General features: G+C 42.6%; 1 protein-coding gene across 3 annotated transcripts in view; it reads right to left on the bottom strand.

Annotated features, from left to right (window-relative positions):
* Nucleotides 1-14344, bottom strand: part of Psd3 (pleckstrin and Sec7 domain containing 3) — a 539468-nt gene that overhangs the window by 448063 nt on the left and 77061 nt on the right. For 2 of the 3 annotated variants that reach the window (XM_076553255.1, XM_076553256.1), the window contains one exon: nt 6225-6425. The exons of the other annotated variant lie outside the window; for it this stretch is intronic. The gene's annotated coding sequence lies outside the window, so the exon portion shown is untranslated. The remainder of the gene's footprint in view (nt 1-6224; nt 6426-14344) is intronic. 3 annotated transcript variants of the gene reach the window in all.

The raw sequence follows: 14344 nt of genomic DNA, 5'->3' as shown, positions 1-14344 counted from the left end.
GGCTAGAGTCTTTGGACTCTGCCACCCTGGGCTTGGATCATAAAGCAGCTTCCTGCCGCTGGCTCCACTGCGGCCCACCATGGTGAGGAAGCAGTATGGGTCCTGGCTGGTTGACTAGAGCCTTTGGAGATTCTCAGCAGGGCTGGTTGGGATTCTAATGTGAATTTTTCCATCATTTCAGAGGTTTTGTTTGTTTGTTTTTTCTATCAAGGTTTCAGGATAGGTCAAGAAGTATGCAATGTTCATACTAGCCTACGAAAGAACTTTCTTTGATATTGTAATCATTCGATAGTTTGGAGAGAGGCGAGCTACCCATAATGGGAGGAGCTATGCCTTCACTAAGATCGGGGAATTAGGCCAGTGAGAAGGATCCGCTATTTGGTTTTAGCTTCTAGAGGCACCAGACACTGTATCAGGTGCTTTAGATATCATTGTTTCATTCAACACAACACAAATCTGTAAAGCAGGGGACACTGTAGTTAAGGGACAGGTGGCTCCTCCTCCTGGGTGGCAGGTCCTAGACTTGATGGCTTTTGTACTACACATAGCCCAAGTAGGCAAGGCTAAAAAGATATCACAGGAGAAACTTCACAACTCTTTCATCTCTTTATAACTAATGTTCAGATGTCCAACATTCTAGTTAAAGAAAGGATCGAGGAGCCCCAGATGGTGGGAGTGGTGAACCCAGGACTTTTCTTTCTACTTTTTTATTTGTGAACTTACTACAGGGGTGATAGTGTTGTAGAAAAGCATTTTAAGATGTGTTACTTTTGTTTGTGTTGCATTCATTTAACTCTGTGCAGCTGTGTTACTGTGCCTGTCTAAAACACCTGACTAGTCTAATAAAGAACTGAACGACCAATAGCAAAGCAGAAGAGAGAGATAGGTGGGGCTGGCAGGCAGAGAGAATGTATAGAAGAAAGAGTGAGGAAAAAAGGAGTAGCCAAAGAAGGAGGAGGACTCCAGGGGCCAGCCACCCAGCTACACAGCCAGCCATAGAGTAAGAGTAAGATTTACAGAAGTAATAGAATGGGAAAAGCCCAGAGGCAGAAGGTAAATGGGATAAGTTAAGAAAAGCTGGCAAGAAACAAGCCAAGGCCAGGTTGAGCATTTATAATTAAGAGTAAGCCTCTGTGTGTGATTTATTTGGGAGCTGGGTGGCTCTTTTGAAGGTGGCAGGTCCTTCAAAAGAGAAAAGAGCAGAAAATAACCAACAACATGACAGTATGACAAATTCTAAATTGCATGGGGGGGGGGATACAAGAAGTATAGAGAAATTGATGGCACTGGGAACTGATAATAGGCTGGCTTGGAAGGCACATGTAGGAGACCTCCATGAAAAATCATTAATTATTAGGAAGCCTACTAAAGGAGCCTTGGTTCTGGGTAAGTAGGAGGTAAGGTACAGAGAAACAATGGTTATTATTAGATATAATCAGCGTTATGATTGAAAACATGAATTTTGGTGACAAACATTTCTCTGAATCTTCCTTCCACTGGGTGGCTATGTGGGGAAAATTAATTTTTCTTTGCGATGACCAATTTTCTCCAAGACTAGCTAATAATACCTAGTTTATGAGTTTGCTATCTATGTAGGGATTAAGTGAATAGTACACGGCACATAACTCCTCAATAACTGTTGCTTCTCTTGGAATGTCTTCACACATTTGAAGCTCTGAAGACATTTGTTTATGCAACAAAACAATTAAAATATCATATACATGGATATCTACATTTCACATATATGTATGTATACATATGTATTGTTTTCACCTACAACAGGTGGCCATTTGCATATTTTTATGCTTCCTGTCTGACAAGTAAGACTCCAGGAGCAGAGGAATTACTTGGCATATGAGAGTCAGCAGTGGGTTTGGGGTTAGAAGACATAGGCTTGAGTTTTGGAGTAACCATCCATTAAGTGTGACTCACAGCAAACCTCTGAACCTCGGGGAACATATTTATCACATGGGTCTATCATTCCCACTTGATATAACTCTTTGACAGGTCAAACAGGATAATCTGTGTAAAATAATAGATCCAGGACAGGCACCAAAATGACACAGAGAAACCCTGTCTCAAAAAACCAAAAGAAAAAAAAATGATTTGTAAGCACAAGCTTGAAGTTGTGATGTGTTGTAATAGAAATACACAGTCACAGACATAGGTATACACACACACACACACACACACACACACACACATACACACACACACATCTCTATGTATACATGAGGGTTATTTTTGAGACAAGATCTCAGATGGCCTAAGCTAGCCTTGAGCTCAGGATGACCTTAAACTCTTGATCTTCCTGCTTCCACCTCTCAAGTACTGGGATTATAGGCATCTATATTACCATCTATAATAATATAGTAATATTATTAATACTTCTAAACTAAGTCATTCTCTGTAGTTTCAATGAAGCCCATGGTTTCGTTCCTTTGAAAGGATTCTAAGCTAGCTTCCTATTTTCCTGCCACTATGTCAAGATTCATACAATGTAGACAGAAATAACATATAATTTAATTGACACCGTGTCTCAGCTAATGGTGATGGTTTCTTCTCCACAGTTCTACAGAGAAAAAGAAAATTCTAGAGTCTTAAAGATATGTGTGTAAAAGTACCAGAGCACTCTATTCCCTCACTTCAACCTGTCACAACTTTCTGAGGTGGGCAGCATGGCCCTCCTATTGGGAACACAAAGAATGAACAGGGAACATGGAGTAATTTGTTTCAAGCCACATGGTTAGTGAGGGCAGAAACTGACCTCTCCAGCTCTTTCTGCCCCTTTTTAGCCAGTAGACATCATCTAAACAGTATGTTTAGCCTGTGCTTCCTGTCTCTAGAAGAAGGATCCACTGCCCTTCAAGTATTGCCTCCTCTGGCCTCACACTCTCTAAGTTTGTTTCCAAGTAGTTCTAGAAGCATTCCATTCAGTTTCAACCCAAAGGAGTGATTCTGTGCCACCCAGTTCTCATCCGTTTCCTCCGAGGGTGGTGTCCCCTGTTGGTTTTCTTCTATTGGAGCCCTCGGGAGTCCCTGAACCCAATTTGGTTGTGCCTTGCTGAGTATTCACAACTTGGTAGGATCAGAAGGAGGTATTATCTGGGGAGTTCCTCGTCAATGTGGTTAGAAAGATTATATTTGGGAAATGATTGGAATTCTTGCATAAAGACAAATGGAGAGATAAAGCTGAGCTGGGGCTGGGTAAGACTGTAAAGAGGTGAAAGAATAGAAGGCAAGGGCATGGGATGTAGAAACAGAATAAAAAATACAACCCAGGAGGTCAGAAATGCAAGAATAAGCACTGAGCACTCTTACTCACACCTTACCAAGCAGGCTTCAGAATACTACAGGAAACCCCATCTACTGGGTACCCATATTCTAGTTCTTTCCCCATTATGAGGAACATAGTGATCTTGATGTGAAATTGATACAACCTGATAATGATGGTGATTGTTGCTACTGTCTTTGGACTTTGTGGTGATTTGAAAGAAAATGGACCCCAAAGGAAGTGGCATTCTTAGGAGGTGTGGCTTGGTTGAAGTAGGTATGGTCTTGTTGGAGGAAGTGCGTCACTGTGAAGGCAGGCTTTGAGGTCTCTTTTGCTCCAGCTTCACTCGGTATGACATGGAGTTCCCTTCCTGTTATCTGAAATATGTAGGAGTCTAAACTACCTCTCTAGCACCATGTCTGCCTGCATGCTGCATGCTCTCCATTGTGGTGAAGTCAATATCTTTCTAAAGAAAAAAGGGGGATGGGATATAAATATAATAGGATGAAAGGGTAGATTATTGAATCTACTTTTAAAGAGCAACAACTTGTGTAAAATGTTTTACATTGATAGAGATTTTAGTTTATTACAAATTTAAAATTAATTTTGTTATACTGTTTATTTCTACTCTTATGTAAGGTATTATGTTTGTACAGCTCATTTGAAATTGTAATGTATAATTAAGAAATACAGATTAATAGTCATCTATGATAATCACACTTATAGTCATTTTAGTTAAGTTTTCTAGGCATTTACAGATATATTTCAATTAGGTAGGTAATCGTCAAAGACTCCAAAGACCTACAGATTATAACACTTAAAATGTTTTAAAAACTTAGACTTTTCTGGACAGTGAGACATGTCTGCTCCTGGCAGCACCAATTTACTTCAAAGAGGAAGATGAGCATCGAAGACACTCCATATGGAGTTTATCTTCTTCTTGGTACAAAATGGCCATTTGGGCAAGAAACTGTTCAGGCTTGGACTGCTTGACAGGATGTTATATAAACTGGACATGCAGGACCCATAGGAAGGTGACCACTGAACTTTGCAAGGTGAGATGGTCCTTAAAGTTTCTGCTTTGTAGAAGAAACTGCCAGACATTCTACAGGACACAGAGAGAAATGACTGAGAGAATTTAGACCTATAGGCTGAAGATGGATGCCCCAACATTACAGAACAACTTTGGGTGATTGTCTAGGCAGCCAGCTCTCTCTGTCATTCTAGATTTTTGGAAGTTGCTTACAATGTATTTCCTGTTTACTTAGGTAATATTATATCCCTATGAGGTCTTTGATGTAGTTGAAGACTAGATAGTTATAATTATAATTTTCCTTGGTTATGATAAAAGATAAATTAGATAGGAAACTTTACACTCACAAATTTAGGATAGATAGAATATTTTCTTTAATTTTGCCAAATACAAATAGACTAGATATTATAACTGTAGTTATTGCTTGATAACTGTTTTGTTATATGTAATTTTACCATGTTAGGGTTAAAACCTTCCTTTTTTATTAGACAGAAAAGGGGAAATGCTATGGGATAATGCTATTGTACACTGGTTTAATGAAACACTGATTGGCCAGTAGCCAGGCAGGAAATATAGGTGGGGCGAGCAGATGAGGAGAACTCTGGGAACAGGAAGGCTGAGTCAGGAGTCACCAGCCAGACACAGAGGAAGCAAGATGACAAGGCAGAACTGAGAAACGGTACCAAGCCATGTGGCTAAACATAGATAAGAATTATGGGTTAATTTAAGGGTAAAAGCTAGTCAGTAATAAACTTGAGCTAATGGCCAAGCAGTTTAATTAATATAAGCTTCTGAGTGATTATTTTATAAGTGAACCACAGGACTGTGAAGGGCCTGGCAGGACTGGAGAAAACATACTACACCCCATCATGATGATAATGTAAGCCACCACCTCAATTAAATGTTTTCCTTTATAAGAGTTGCTGTGGTCATGGTGTCTCTTCACAGCAATAGAAATCCTAACTAAGACGGTCTTCTATAGCAGCATACCACAGATTGGGTGACTTATAAACAACAAAAAGTTATTTCTCATGTTTCTGGGGATGGAAAAGTCCAAGTCCATGGTGCTGGCAGAATCTTGACAGGCATCTTTCACTTAAATCTCACATGACAGAGAGGGCAAGGGCTCTCTCTGGGGCCTCTTTTTCCCACTCATGGCACAGCCACCCCTCCCCCATGGCCCACTCCCCATTTCTGTCACTTCTCACCCCCAGAAAATGGCGTATATGACATTCTGTATCTCAGAGTTGCTGGCCTTGCCGCCTACCGAAGGTAAAGCTGCTCGCCTAAAGTGACACAGAAATTAAACAGATGCAGAAGCAGGTCCAAGTCTGTCCAGGCTCCTGCCATTACTGTTTCACTACACATTAGTGTGTCTAGGAGTCACTCTATTTGCCATGGATAAGGGATTTGGAGAGGCTTTTTAAAATGCAAAAGTTTCACATCTCATTTTTTCAGCCCCAGGGCACATGTCCCTGTGACTCCTCAACTTCCTACTCTTTCCACATTGGCTGGAGTAACTATTTTTTGCCTCTTCTCAAAAGGCAAGTCCAACTCATGTCATCAGAGATGACACCATGTCTGGAACCCCCTTTGCAGTGATCATTTACGGAAGAAGCAGATGGCAAATCTTGGAAAATATTTTAATTAGGAAGTCTTTCATTTCCATCCTGTTTCTATTTCCTTTGCTGCCCCCACCCCACCCCATGCACACATTGGCATGCTCTTAGTGAATTTTTTGTATTTTTAATTGATATGTGCCCAGCCTGGCATCTGATCAAACAGGCCATTTGCTTTTGAAGTGAGTGGGAAAAATGCTGAAACAGACAGAAGGAGATTCAGTGCTCTGGTGTGTGTCATGTGTCGATGTCCACGGTTCATGTCTTCTGGAGCCCTTTGCATGCAGGAGGTACTTACTGGGTGTTAGCACAGAGGTCTCACAGCCAGGCAGAGGTGAGCAGCACTTCTCTACAAAGAGAGGCTGTGGCTGTGGGGCTGAGAGTGCGGATGAAGGACCGAGGTGGCTGTACTCTGTGCCATCCAGACTCTACTTCCTTCACGTGCTTCTGAAAGCTCCAGGTTGTCCCCAGTGAGTCATTTCACATAGCTGTGAGCTTCCTGGAAACAGCAGTCACAAAACTCTGTCAGACCAATAGGAACTGCCTTTAAAAGCACACCTTATGAGTAGTTAGGGGAAAGGAAGGCACCTTTCCACTGAACTTGGTTCTGACTGCATTTTATTATGTGCTCTCCCGTGGCCAAGTCATTCTCATTTGCTTCTCAATTCACTCTCCATGAAGCTGAGGGTCAAAGGATGAAGGAATGAAGGATGTAGGATGGAGGGAGTTGGCTAGGTTAACAAGGGGCAAAGCCAGTACTGCAGCCTTTCTTGTCTGGGCTCCGGAGTCTCTGCTATTTCCCTGGAATGCAGGTCAGACCCATGCCTGCATCTCACCAACCTCTGCCACCATCCCATCTTCCCCATTGCTCACTGAAGCCTATCCGATCAAGTCTTTTTTAATTAATTAATTAATTAATTAATTAATTAATTAATTAATTAATATATACACCGTGTTCTGCCTGCATGTATATATGTCTGCAGGCCAGAAGAGGGCGCCTGATCCCATTATAGATGGTTGTGAGCCACCATGTGGTTGCTGGGAATTGAACTCAGAACCTCTGGAAAAGCAGCCAGTGCTCTTAACCTCTGAGCCATTTCTCCAGCCCCTTTCCAATCAATTCTATATTTGCTTTTATGCCCACCTAGGAAGACTCACACTGGATTGTGCTCACTCTCTGTGGACATCAGTGTCTCTGGGATAAAGACCACCATAGCCCAGAACCGGCCGGAACCCGTCCCTGTTTTCCATCTTTTCCACTGTTTCCACCAAGACAGGACAGTTCCTCAGGCCCCCTGTAAGGATCACTGCTCTGACCCCTCCCTTCTCCCTCCCTCTAACTGCCTCCTGTACCTTGGCAACAGCCTAACAGCTGTGAGGCCATCACCAGCCACTGCCTCTCCTCAGTCCCCTCCTCCCTAGTACTTTCTTCCAGCCACACTCATTTTGACGCCAGTTTTGCTGCGATGAATATAAGATGGAAAGAGAGAAGAGAAGCAGGAAAAAAGCTAGAGCTGTCAACATTTTCTTTTTACTTCCTTGGAGTTGTACTTAACAATCATCCAAAGGATTTTAACATTGCAAATGTCTCTCATAAGTAAAATATTTGGCTCAATTATAGACTCTGAATAGAACTTCATGTTGGTAATATATATGTATGTATGTATTACGGATAACAAATTTCACTGAAACACTATCAAACTCTGATGTATTTAGCAGCATGAATAGAATAGAAATCCGAGTATGAGACACAAACACGTATGATAACTAGTGTTTAAAGGTAAGTGAAAATGGGTTTTATATTTGAGTGTTTTTGCCTGTGGAATCCAAAGTGCAGAGTTGGGGTTCTTCCTTGGCCACTCCGTGCCTTATTTCTTGAGACAGGAGGATGTCTCGCTGAACCTAGAGCTTGCAGATTGACTAGGCTGTCTAGTCAATAAACTCCAGGGATCCTCTTGTCTCTGCCTCTCAGCACTAGGGTTATAAACACATGCCATCACATTGATTTACGTGAGGTCTGGGGATCATGCCCTCATGCCTACACATCAAATGGAGAACTATTACCAAAAATATGTGAATTGAGCAGCTACCTTTTATCTGGCACCCCCCTGTTTAAGAAGTAAAGAGAGACTCTAAGCTTACTTGACCAAGCAGCAGACATAGTAACAGGGAAGGCAGAAGCCAGATGTCCACACCACCCTCTGTCACCGTCTGCTTCCTGTGGAACACAGAGCATCTTTGTTGCTGAGAGAAGGACATAGTCTATGTGGGATACTGCAGCATGGTGGGGTGAGTCATGCTAAGCAGCACACATACATAGATATAGGCATGAGGCTCCCATTTACCTCTGCCTGGCTCCTTAAGTGGTTTTGACACCCTTAATGGGATACAGACAGGCTATGAACATATGTGCTTATCACACATGCTCTGCCTTCTATGGAAACCTGGAAACAGAAGAAAGACCTTCTTTATCTTCAAAGACCATGGCAGCTTAAGAAAGAGTGGAGACAGAGCACAGAAAGCAACACTTGAAAGTAAGACTGTTTGACCAGAGCGATTTCTACTAGGGAGTTATTTAGATGATAGAAAATGGTTCTTTGGTCCATTTAACATGTATTCACATTAGATCTCCTTCCTTAGGGTTATTGTTTCTCCCCTAGGGTCAAATGGATCTAGAAACTGAAGAATAATAGACTCTTCCATCGGATGAAATGTGAAAAATGCCAGGAAGGCCTCCTGGGCCTTCAATTCTATGGTCCATTAAGGTGCCGCAGATCTGAAAGTTCTACCCCTGTAACTTCATTTGTCTAGAGTAAGTATTGCTTTAGGTTAAGCAGTGGACTCTCCTTTAAAATACTGATTCCTCTGTGGTGTTGTTGAGATCTGGGTTGGCCCACAAAGGTACTCGTGTTAAGACTCAGTGCCTAGTTGATAGGAGGTGATGAACACTATAGGTGGAGTCTGGCAGAAAGTCTTCCCGTCAAGAGAAGTATGCTGTAGGAAGGGATAGAGAGGTCCTGCCTTCTCCTCTTCCTCTCATGTGCCGGCCATGATGAGAACAGTTCTTTTCTACTCTGCTGCCTTGCTGTCCAAAGCAAAAGGGCCAATCACTTGTGGATGGAAACCTCTAAAACCATGAACCAGAATTACCCTTTTTTCTCCATAAACGGATTGTCTTTCAAGTGTGTGTTACAGTGATGGAAAGAGGAGAAAGCCCTAATACCTTTATTATTCCAGGGCAAGGGATTTTCCCAGGTTCCTTCTCTACCCAGGTTGTCTAACCTTTTGACATTGTGATACACTGTTATCTACATAGTTGCTACCTGAGAACCGTGAATAACGGATTAAGCAAACTTAAAGTTTCGTGGCCAGTCACATTCGTAGCTGTCCCGGATCCCATGTGACCCATGGGCTTTGTGTCTAACACACCTGGTTGATTGTCCAGGTCCAGCTATTCCTCTGATGGGGTGGTAGTGGTGGAGAATGGGGCACACAAGTCGGGCATAAGCCTTAACAGCACCCAATACCCTAGGTTCACTCACCAGAAGTCTGGAGGGCAGGCAGCTAAACTGGGCAGTCTATAGAAGTCAGGGTTTACAATAACAGCTGGGGGAGGGGGCAGGCAGGCTTTCCTTTAGTTTTTTTTTCTCCTTCAACTTTTAAAATACAGTCAATGATTTTTAAAACACAAAAGAAAGGGAGGAAGAAAGGAAAGAAGGCTCAGTTCCATTCCTTCAAGTTCCTCTTGTTACGAATGTTTGCATGTAAAAGAAAGCCCTCACGCATGGGGACTTTATGTGAATGCAGTTGCTTTTTGTTTGTTTTGCATTTAAGGTAGAAGAAAAATAATCTTAAACAATCCAACCAAGTCAAAAACTGTAAGGAGCAACAGCTCAAGAGACGATATGTACATCCTGGTCTCTGGTCACAGAGGTCCATTCGAGAGGCCAACAGGATAGTGTTGGGGAAGGGACGGGGTGGAGGGGAGCAGCCATCTCATTTGGTTTAAAAGCAGTTCCTGGGGTTTTCTGAGTCTTTCATTTCTAATGAGTCATATACTGACTGGACTGGTTGCTGTTTCCCGATGGGGTAATCTTAAGCAAGTCACTTAGAATTTCCTGACCTATACCTTCTCATCTATAAATTATGACTGTAACATTATCTGTTTTCTAGAACAGCAGCAGGCACTAATACAAGAAAGCAATTTATAAAATAGGTATCACACATAAGTGAGTTACTTTTCTTAATAGTTGACTTCACTCGAAGTTACAAAACATCTCCCACAGATGCATTGTCTGAAGAGATTCTGACTAACTCAAAGCTTAGAAAATAAATAGTCATTAGGCGGTGACGGAAGAGGAGGGAGATTATTTATGCCTTGCTGAGGCAATACACATGTATACAAAGAAACCTGTGGCCTGTGATTCGCAGGGCAGGCTGGGGCCTGCGGACCTGCAGGGAGGCAGGGCTGTGAAGAGAGGAGCCCAGGTGCTTTGGTTTAATAGTATGAAGCCTGAGGTTGGAGGCAGGCAGTGACAAGCGCTCCGTCCTGGAGGGCATTGCCTGCCATGTTAGGGAGCTCACAATTTATATCCTAAAACGATATTTTATCTTCTGTGTTCAGTATACATTATTATTATACACAAATACATGCATACATAATCTATTAATAAGCTTATCTTTTAAGAGTTTCTGTACTCACTCAGTTTCTGAAGGTGGTGACCTACACTGTTAAGCCTGATTCTTGACTGCAGGATTTCTCTGGGCTTTGTTTATTGAGACAGTCTTGCTATAGATCTCAAGTTGGCCTTGAACTCATGATCCTTCTGCCTCTGCCTCCTGGATTACAGCCATGTACGACCATGCCCAACTTTCAAAACCTATCATATGCTCCTCGGCTTCATGAATTGTCAAGAAGGGAACGTACCCTGCCACATGTCTTTAAGATCTTTGACCACAGGTCCTTTTCCTGAACCCCACTCTCTTGTATGTCCACTGCTCAAGGTTTTCATTTCCTCACTGCCCAGTGGGAAATGCTGCAACCCTGAGGAGCCATTGTTCAGCTCACTATCTGTCCTTGCTTGTAAAAATTACCGTGGTTTTATCAGCATTTCCTCATCCCTCCTAGGCTTGGCAAAGATAGCCCCCACTAAGGCTTTTCTTTGTAGAAGAAACAGCTTCATCTCCCCCACCCCCCCATGGATGAACTTGACGTCAATAATGCAGCCTAAGCTAGAGACAGGGTCTCTATTCCACTCCAGCATGCCTATCCTTGCTAGTCTTAGGGATGCATCCCCTCCTGGACCCAAATGCCTCTATGTTAGTTTAAGGTGTTTAAAAGATCAAGTGAGTCTACCAGGCCAAGAGTGGAGAGTTAGTAAGAACAGAGCAACAGATGCCCCGGTGCCCAGCTAGGGGCCTCGTGCCCAGTTAGCGCGGGGGGGTGGGGGGATGGGGGGTGGGGGGGGTCATCCCCAGGCCACACTGCTGTGCAGTGCCTTTCAGTTTATAGTCTCATTCCAGAAGCTTTGGTTACACGCCAATGGGACATCCTTAATGCATTTTTATGGTGGCATAATATCACATTGGGAATGTCTGTTAGCATCCATCTGTGAAAGTTTCCTTACTAAATTTTACTTCTTTTCTTAATGCTAGATGTCAGGCTACCCAGGAATTGATGTGATGCTGTGTCCTAATAATAAAAATGGAAACAAACTTGCTCAGCTGCCTTTCACAGTCGCTTGGTTTGCCCCTCCTCTGTATTCTCCGTATTTCTCTGGGTTCTGCTGTCCCAAAGATGATCCAGTAGGTGAGAATTGAGGAGGCGTAACCCTGAAGATGCCCGGAAGTGGGTAGCTGAGGCAGATGTCTTTAGCAGGCACCAGACCCTGTATTCATCATTGGATCTCCTCAGGTACAACACTGCATCCAGTGTTCACTTTGTGGAAACTTTTGGATTATAAAACAGCTTCTGAACCAACTGTCCTTTTAACAGTCTGCTAGAGGCGGACCTCTTGGCGTGGACTCGGTTCAAGCCTTCTGAGCCTTCCCTGACCCACTCCATCACTCATCTCTCCTGGTGTTCTGAGCAGAGCTGTGCCTGGCTTCTTTTCCAGGTAACTTGGGTAGAATTAGCTTTTGTTTGTTATGAAGCACATCTTTTCTTTTCTTTTCTTTTTTTTTAAACAAAATGGCTATTTTTGAAAAACTTGAGAGCCAGAGTGACTTTAATCACTTTTTCCAGGCACTGTTTCAGTCCAGATAGTTGGAAGGACCTGGGCCTCAGAACCTCAGGGCTGGCACACACATGCCTGAGTAAGAGGACTTGCTCTCCTAGTTTAGAGCAATCTGATTTGGAAAGAGTGGGAGGATGTGAGTGTCTAAAAATAGCCGGATGAATATGGGAACCTTTTTCCAATTAGTGTAGAAAGAGTCTTTCAGCCTGATTAGCCCTTGAACCACACACTATAAATGTTTTGCAGCTTGTTACTACAAATATGTTCTGAAATAACCTAGGACATTCATTCAAACATTGTGCACCAGACAACTGACCATTGAGTTTGATGAACAGAGTGCATGGTGAAGAGAAACATTTTTGTCAGGAGAGAAAGTTTCAAATTGGATGAGCACAGAAATAGGTAACCTGTGCAGACAAAGCTTTGGAGAAGGTCTGGGTTGATGTGTGCTGGCTTGAGAAGATGTAGAGAGGCAGGTAAAAGTGTGTGTCAACACTGATGTGACAGAGAGGTTGAGACTGGCCCTACAGGAGAATGGGACATGGAAAAAATAGAAGAACAGTGATAAGCTGTTTAGAGCTTGTTTGAAGCCTGAAGTCAAGACTTTGGAATGAAAAAAGAAAATGACAGCTTTCTGAAGGTGTACTCGCGTACAGGAAGAGGAAGATGGCTGAATTCATTCACGGAGGTGAGGTAGATAAAAGGAGCCATTGTGCTTACCAAAAGTGATACGAATAGTGGAATATAGAAAGAAATGTAAATAAGAAATGAGGCTCTCTTGGGAATATTATAAATAGTGAGGTATTGGGAAGATCTTGAAGTGGAGTCCAGGATAGGCTGAAGGACTTTTATAGCAGAGATAACCGAGCTCAGAAACCAGCACAACACAGGTTGGCTCAAGGGTATGATCTTGGCAGCTGAGATGTTAGAGGTACTGTATTGATCTCGGACAACACAACTATTGAACTGAATAACTAGAGTAGATGGAAATAAAAAATCATTTGTGATAAGTATTACTTATACCAAATGGTAAATAAATTGAGATGTCAGGGAATTAAAATTGTATTTTATGATACACACTACAACATACACTTTAGTGTGTGTGTGTGTGTGTGTGTGTGTGTGTGTGTATGCACAAACCCTACCTTGTGTGTGAAGGTTCAGGAGGTCAGGCTTGGCAGCAAATGCCTTTACCAGTGATCTGTCTTACTAGCCTGAGAAACTGTCTTCCTAGGATTACTGAGGGCTAACTAAAATTGGAATGAGACAAAGACTGAGAACAAGGAACCAAGGTTTGAATTAAATGAAGAAGAGTGATGGAGAGACAGTGATAATGAGGAGGATGACGCATCCATGCCTATGTATTGCAAAGGACGATGCTTCTGAAGAAAAAGAGGAACAGTCGATTGAAGGTAAGAGAGGGATACAAAAGTACCTTCTCTCTGGGCCTCTGATATTCAGAACTGTGGAGAAAAAAAATAAGTTCTGATGCTCTAAACGTTAGCATCTAAAGAGAAATATCTTCAGAAAGCTATCACGTTCCAGAAGGGACACGAGGAGAATGTTACAGAGAGAACACTGTGATGTTCAGAAGTTCTAGAAGTCAGATCAGGTTCACATAGAACTATGGCAACGAGTGCCTGGGTGACAGTCGACAAGGAGGACGCTGGGGACAAGGGGAGGCGTGTATGCTGGGTGGGGCCTGTTGGCGTCTTGGAGAAGCATGGATTCTGATGTGCAGATCCAGGTCTTTCTCCGTTATCAGGGGTGGCAGCTCTCTCTAAGTCTTCTGATATCTTCAGTTTCTGTCACTTCTGACTTCCGTCTTCCCACAAAATGCTTTGACTTCTTCTACTTGGTCTAATTCTATCTTTCTTTATCATTTGTCCTAAAAGCCACATTTTCTGCAAAGTCTTCTCTGGTCCTTCTAATTAGAAATGACTATTTCTGCTTCTGATATTATGTTTGGAGAATGGTATATGGGATTTGAAAAGGAATGTTTTCAAACATTTCGCACAAGAAAATCTCCTGTAAATTCTTGAGGGAAGACAATAAAGACTGAACAGAGTTTAATGTATTTCCCAGGTCCCCTCACTTCCTTTCCAGGAAGGGTAAATACAGTTGTTGCTAAGGACCGGGACTCCAAGTGGATGGACAGTGGACTCCTACTTTGGAGAGAAGC

The sequence above is a fragment of the Peromyscus maniculatus genome, chromosome 17, assembly GCF_049852395.1.
Source record: "Peromyscus maniculatus bairdii isolate BWxNUB_F1_BW_parent chromosome 17, HU_Pman_BW_mat_3.1, whole genome shotgun sequence".
NCBI lineage: Eukaryota > Metazoa > Chordata > Mammalia > Rodentia > Cricetidae > Peromyscus > Peromyscus maniculatus.
Note: the sequence above shows the minus strand (reverse complement) of the source record. Positions and strands in the feature narration are given on the sequence as shown.